Genomic DNA, 7,918 nt, shown 5'->3' on the forward strand with positions numbered 1-7,918 from the left:
AACAATCGTGTCATCGTCAAAACAGATACTAAGGGAATCCGAGATCTGGAACCCTTACCGTAGAATTTCCATTCGTCAGCCATCTCTGGTCTGAACCTGACAATCTTCTGGAAACAATCTACAGTGGCTCGGTACTTTGTTAACATATCAATACCGACAATACAATCAAAATCAGATAGCCCAAGCACAACACAGTCTAACTCAAGCTCGTGACCCTCGAACTGTAGCATACACTGTCTAACTGAAGTCACGGATATAAGACCACTGCCCAACGGAGAAGGAACAGACACTACGACAGATAATGACTCGACAGGCAATTCATGTATCAATGCAAAACGGTCTGATATAAATGTATGAGATGCACCTGTATCTATCAAAACATAGGCAAGATAACCGCAAAGAAAACAGTTACCTGCGACAACATCGTCTGGTGCATCTTGGGCCTGCTCCTCTGTCAGTGTAAACACCTGAGCCTGCTGTCTGGAAGGCTGGCTCATTGTCTGGCTACCTCTGGCTCGGGGTTGGTTCCGTGTAGGGGGCGGCTGAAAGGAGTGAACAGATGAAACTTGCCTCTCAGGCTGAGTTACTGACCCAGATGCTCCTACACTCTGAGCGTGCTGTACCCCTTTCTGTGGACAAACCCTGGCGAAGTGTCCCTGCTGTCTGCAGATATTGCAGCGACCTATCACAATCTGACACTGCTCGGTAGCATGTCTACCTCCACAAGAGCTGCAATACACACCTGTATATTCTGTACTCTGACCAGGACCTCTCTGTCGTGATCCACTGGAGCTCGTCGAACTGCTCCCTGATCTCTTGAACTGTTTGCCTTTCGCGTTCAACTGGTCTTTTCTCCCGCTGCTATTACCACTGCTCTCGAATCTGGAAGGAGGTTGAGAAGAGGGCTGTGGTGGTCTTGGACTCGGAGTGACATAAGGAGTACTTCGTTGCCTAAGCAGTCCAGCTTCCGCCCCCTTGGCACGGTTCAACGCTTCAGCGAAGTTGTTAGGTCTACCGGTATTCACCAAAGTAAAAATATCTGGATTCAAGCCATTAATAAACTGATCTACAATGGCCTCATCATTTTCTGCAACATGAGGGGCAAATCGGAGCAATGCAGAGAACTTAGCAACATATTCTTCGATGTTCAGCTGTCCCTGTCTCAAATTGGCAAATTCAGCACCTTTGTCTTTTCGGTAGGACAAGGGAAAGAATCATTGATAGAACTCTTCTTTGAAAACTTTCCAAGTGATCTATGTGCCACGATGCTCCAAGGCTCTTTTCGTGGTAAGCCATCAGTTCTTTGCAACTTCTTGCAGTTGATGCCAAATAAGTTTAACTCGTCGCTCGTCAGTGTAGTAAAGTGTAAGGCCTGAAATTTGATATCACTCTTTTGAACTATTATTGGTAATGGAGGCATGAGGAAGGAAAGGAAAAGTGAAGAAATGCAATGGCAAGAAGCCTCGGACAGAAAATTTGGCGCCCGAGCGGTAGTTTGTTACCGCCCGAGCGCCAGTGGAGATGAACACTTGGACAGAACTATTGGCGCCCGAGCGGTAGAAAATGACCGCCCGAGCGCCAGTGCACCAGCAGGTGGTTTTTGGACAGAACGTCTGGCGCCCGAGCGCCAGTGTGTAACAAGTCGAGCACTCGGGCAGAACATTCCGCGCCAGAGCGGTAATCGGTTACCGCCCGAGCGCCGCCTGAAAGGTGTGAAAAAAATAATGACACGTATCATTAACATGCAACTTAATTATATATATACAAACTTCTTCATTCAGATTCAGTTGGAAGAGAGGAAACTACAAGAAATCCTTACGCCTTTTATCTTCTATATTTGAGATTTGTGAAAGATCCGTCCGTCCGATTTTGAATCCGACTTCAGTACTGTGTTTCTATCGACGCAGGCTTCAACCGGACGTAAGTTTTCTAAGTTTTGATATGATCTGAAATTATGGTATTGTCAGAATCAGATATGATTCATATATGGTGTTCTTGACGTAGTAGAAATTGGATAATCGAAACCGGATTGAAGAACAGATACCGTATAGAATTGTTATGAATTTCAGAGTTGATTTGACTGAGATTTGATATCAGAGTTGTATTATTATTGATTATGAGTTGCGAGAACGGATATCTGTTGATTTGTATTGTTGGGTATATTGTGATTATGCAGTTATGCTGTCGAAACAGAATTTGATTTCGTTCTGATTATATCCAGTATTGAAGTGATTGGTGTATTGATATTATACTCCTCGATATTGTCATTCCCAGATTGAGTATTGACAGGCCTTGAGTAAGAGACTTCGACAGCGTCAGATTGACAGAAAGAAAGGTATAATTCATGTTGATTCGGGAAGATATAACTCGAATTAGATCTGATTTGAGTTTCCCAAAATCACATACTAGATTGTTACCTTTTTATATGTTGATGCTTTGTTTATAGATTTATATTCAAGCATTTAAGATAGGAGATTCATTGGCAGACTTGCCAAGCTAGACGTTCGGTGATATCGACGCATAGGAGCAGAATTGACTCCGATTGTAGACATTCGATACAGACATGACCGAAGTCTAGGAATAAGACGTACCGTCACCCCGATTGGGAGGGTAGGTGGCAGACTGTGACGTCTTATTCACACCGGGATCCCTAGAGTTAGAGTCGAGTTGAGTCCAGACATGAGTTTGAGTTATGTTGCATTGATCTTGTTTCATAGACTATGGAACATATTGTTATTGAATTTTATTCATGATAGCATGTTTTATGATTATGTATTGAATTGCATGACATGCATGTATACATGTTTTATACTGGGATTTGTTCTCACCGGAGTATCCGGCTGTTGTTGTGTATGTATGTGTGCATGACAACAGGTAGGACAGGATCAGGGTCACGCAGAGGATGAGAGATCGAGATAGCGTGGAGATTACGGGCGTAGAAGATCACTAGTGGTTTTTACTAGACATGTACTGAATTATAAACCCTAGTATGTTGATTTCAATAGAACATGTGAATGTTAATGGTAGTTGAATAAGATGACAGTATTTTATATAATGTCTTATGCTTGTTTATATACAATTGAATAAATGTTAAAAGCAAAATTTTGACCCATATTTTCTAGCAAAGATCCAATTAATCCCAAAGATAATCGAGTTAGAGCCCGGGTCTCCACATAAAGAGAGTCAAATAACATCTCGATGTCATCGAGCCAACTTTCACATTCAACTGAATTTTATGTGCCCTTCAGTGTCGGTGGTCGGAATGACTAAAACCGCTTTAACAAAGTCACCATCGGTGTAGCGGTCACATCCATCGGATCATTGGATGTACTGCCCTGTTCTGGTGCCCGACCAGCTACTGGTTGCGGTACTCGTCGAGGAGGCATATCTGATTATCAAACGGATTAGTACACAATCTATACAATCTGTCTCAGTCCTCCTCTGATCATATACCTCTGATCCACAATCTGTTCTGATTCAGTCTTTGCAAATAGATGATGTAATCAACTCAGATAACAATACAACATATAATAGTGAAAGGAATAAATCATGCTAGCACAATCAGAGCAAGGAAGAAAAATTCGTTCTACGCCCGCTCATTCTATTCTATTTCAGTCTAAAGGATCTATCGCTCTGATACCAACTGTTGTGGGGACCCGGGCTCTAACTCAATTATCTTTGGGATTAAGTGGATCTTGCTAGAAAATGTGGGTCAAAATTTTGCTTTTAACAATTATAAACAAGTGTATATAAATCATACATAATGCTATCATATCATTTAACTCAAAGTATCATTTACTTGTTCAACTACAAGTATCTCACTAGCGTTTCAAATTTAAATACATGTCTAGTAATAAACCACTAGTTCTTCTTCTCCGCCCGAAATCTCCACGCTATCTCGATCTCTCATCTTTGTCTCGACCCTGATCCTGTCCCACCTGTTGTTATGCACACATACAGACACAACAACAGCCGAAAACTCCGGTGAGAACAAATCCCAGTATAAAACATGTATAGATGCCTATCATGCAACTAAATACAAAATCATAACACTTGAATCAGTAATTATGACACATTGGTGAATACAGATAAAACTCTTCGACTCTTATTCTTTGACTCGACTCATATCTAACTCTAGGGATCTCGGTGTGAATAAGACATAACAAGTCTCCCACCTACTCTCCCAATCGTGGTGGCAGTACGTCTTATTCCTAGACTTCGGTCATGTCTGTATCGAATCTCTACAATCGGAGTTGATCTTTGTAATGCCCAAGATTTTGATTCTGTTAAGCTGAGATTCTTGATTTTGAATTGATGTGATTATAGACGGATCAGTCCAAGACCGGATTGGGCCAAGCATATGACTTACACAAGTTTTGAACAGAACTATAGGCGCCCGAGCGGTAGTTTTTGACCGCCCGAGCGCCATGGTTCGACAAGTATATGTTTTGGGCAGAAGATGCGGCGCCCGAGCGGTAATTTATAACAGCCAGAGCGCCAATGTGCGAGAAGAAAATATTTGGGCAGAACATTCCGCACCAGAGCGGTACTTTCTTACCGCTCGAGCGCCGAATGGAATTTAAGAAAATGAGTCACGTATCATTAACCATGCAATGTGATATATATATATATATGTAACAGCTGGATTGTATCCTGGAGAATTCCGAGGAAAGGTCGAGGAAGAATTGAAGAAAATCCTTACGCTTTTTATTTTATATATTTCTGATTTGTGCAAGATCCGCCCATCTGATTTTCAATCCGACTTCAGTACTGTATTTCTATCGACGCAGGCTTTATACGGACGTAAGTTTTACTACGTTTTGATATGATCAGAAATTATGGTATTGTCAGAAGCGGATATGATTCATATATGGTGTTTCTGATATAGTAGACATCGTATATTTGAAGTCAGATCGAAGAACATATTGTTTATGTAATTGTTATGATTTCGGAATTGATTTGATAAAGATTCGATATCAGGATTGTATTGTTATTGATTATGAGTTGTACCGATATTGATTAGGAGTTCTGGTATTATATCTGTGATGTTGATATTGACGGGGTTATCGAGATTGTATTGTTATGCCGTCAAAACATCAGTAGATTGATGTTGCTCAAATTCATGATTGATTGAAATTGTATCATTGTATTGTTGATATTGATCAGATTGTGTTTTGATTTAAGTATTGATCAGAACAGGTATTGAATTGAGTTGTATATTGATATTGTACCTATTCGATTGTCATTACCAGATTGGGTATGGACAGAGTTGAATTCGAGACTTCGTCTTCGTCAGATCGAGAAGAGAAAGGTATAAATTAATGTTTATTCGGGATTGCACAACTCGAGCTAGATTTGACTTGAGTTTTCCTAAATCACATACTTTATTTTATTGCATTGATATTTGCAATTTATGAATTGATATGCTTGCTCTATTGATTTTAGACGAGTAGTAGATGAGTCATCTTGTGACATAAGTGCCTGATAGTGATAGAATCTTCACTGGCACATTGCACATTGTCACAGGATAGGAATATGGCGGAAGTGTCAGAGTCTTTGACGGATAGGTCAGGACATCGGACGTTTGGTCATATCGCAGTGGATAGAATTGGAGTTTCTTCTATTACTGATGTTCGGTATGGAAGGGCCAAAGTCCGCGAATAAGAACGTACGACCACCCCGATCGGGAGTGTAGGTGGGTGTATGTTCTTATTCAGATCGGGATCCCTAGATTAGGACTGAGTCGAGTCTGAGTCTGAGAATCACGGAGAGTGATTCATTGCTTGATATTGAATTATGTTCCTGATTATGGTACATCTTTAGAATATGATTTATTAGTGATATTGCTTCATGTTTCGGATTTTGATACATGTTATGAATGCCTGTTATATGCTTTTATATTGTCTGTATGATTGCATGTATACATAGTTTATACTGGGAATGTAATTCTCACNGTGAATACAGATAAAACTCTTCGACTCTTATTCTTTGACTCGACTCATATCTAAGTCTAGGGATCCCGGTGTGAATAAGACGTAACAAGTCTCCCACCTACTCTCCCAATCGTGGTGGCGGTACGTCTTATTCCTAGACTTCGGTCATGTCTGTATCGAATCTCTACAATCGGAGTCGATCTTCTCCTATGCTTCGATACCACCGAACATCTAGAAAGTTTGGCAAATCTGCCAATGACTATCCTATCTCAATGCGTGTAAATAAATCAAGATAAAACACAAGCATAGCAAGGTATAGAAATCTAGTATGTGATTTTGGGAAACTCGAATCAAATCTAACTCGAGTTGTATCTTCCCGAATCAACATGAATTATTCCTTTCTTGTTGCAGTCTCGGTTTGAACAAGTCGAAGTCTTGAAATCTCGATATCCAATCTGTCAATACCAATCTGAAAAGACATATATACAATGTACCATATCAACCTCTAACTCAAAGGAGTACACATACGGATCAATATTCAACTCGGTACACTTTGACGGCATAACGGCGTAATCTTGAAATACCAGCAATACTATATCAATAAACATCAATCTCGATAACTCATATTCAATCAACAACACACTCTGATACCAAATCTGTATAATCTGAATCTAATCAGATTTGAAAAATCATAACAATTTCATACGGTATCCGTTCTTCAATCCGGTTTCAATTATACGAGGTCTAATATCCCAAGAACACCATATATTAATCATATCTGATTCCTTCACTATCATATTTTCAAACCTTGCTGGAAATGAATAAAACTTACATCTTTTTCTAGCCGTTAACGAGAGGAGCACGGAAATGTAGTCGGATTGCAATTCGGATGGTTAGATCTTGCCCAACCCACTTCCGAAGTTTGGATGAAGCTTTGAAGATTTCTCTGAAACTTTCCCTCGATTCTTGTTGGAGTTGGAAAGGAAATGAAGACTTATGGTTTTTAAATTGCATGGCAAGGACAAGTGGATCATCTCTTGGTGTTGCACGTCTCGCGCATATGCGCGACCCTCACTGGCGCATATGCGCGAGACCTTAGGTCTCGGCGCTTGGCTGTATCAGCTGCTCGCGCATATGCGCGCACCATCTTGGCACACATGCGCGACATTCTCTGGAAATAACATCTTGGCTACTGGACACCTCGCGCATATGCGCACCTCTTGTCACGCATATGCGCGAGACCTTCGTCTCGGCACATCTTGGAACCACACAGCTCGCGCATATGCGAGCCCACCAGCCGCGCATATGCGCGAGACCTTCTGTCCTCGCACATATTCACAACTCAACAATTCCAATCCAATCTCAATGTGCTCTGTCTATAATCATATCAATCAATCAACTACTCATCTCAGATTAACAGGATAAAATCTCGGGCATTACAGATCTTCAACTGACAAGAAGCATATGCTATCACCTTCCCATGCTGCATCAACACTGCGCCTAAACCGAGCTTCGAAGCATTACAAAACAAAATCTCCTGGCCCTGACGGCATGGCCAATACTGGCGCTGAAATAAGAGCTTGCTTCAAAGAATCGAAGCTCTTCTGACACTCATCGCTCCACACGTACTTAGCATTCTTCTTTGTCAACGACGTGAGTGGAACTGCGATAGAGGAGAATCCCTGAATAAACTTCCGATAATATCCTGCTAGCCCAAGGAAACTACGGATCTCTGATGCATTTAGCGGTACAACCCAATCTCTGACTGCTGCAACTTTCGCTGGGTCTACCTCAATACCACTGCTAGAAACGACATGGCCTAAGAACGCCACCTCGTCTAACAAGAACTCGCATTTACTGAACTTCGCGAATAGCTTGTGCTTCTGTAAGGTCTGCAAAACTGCGGGCAGATGTCTGCTGTGCTCCTCATGATTCTTTGAGTAGACGAGAATGTCGTCTATGAATACTATCACAAATTGATCAAG

This window comes from Primulina huaijiensis, chromosome 7 (assembly GCF_012295235.1).
Source record: "Primulina huaijiensis isolate GDHJ02 chromosome 7, ASM1229523v2, whole genome shotgun sequence".
NCBI classification, from domain to species: Eukaryota; Viridiplantae; Streptophyta; class Magnoliopsida; order Lamiales; family Gesneriaceae; genus Primulina; species Primulina huaijiensis.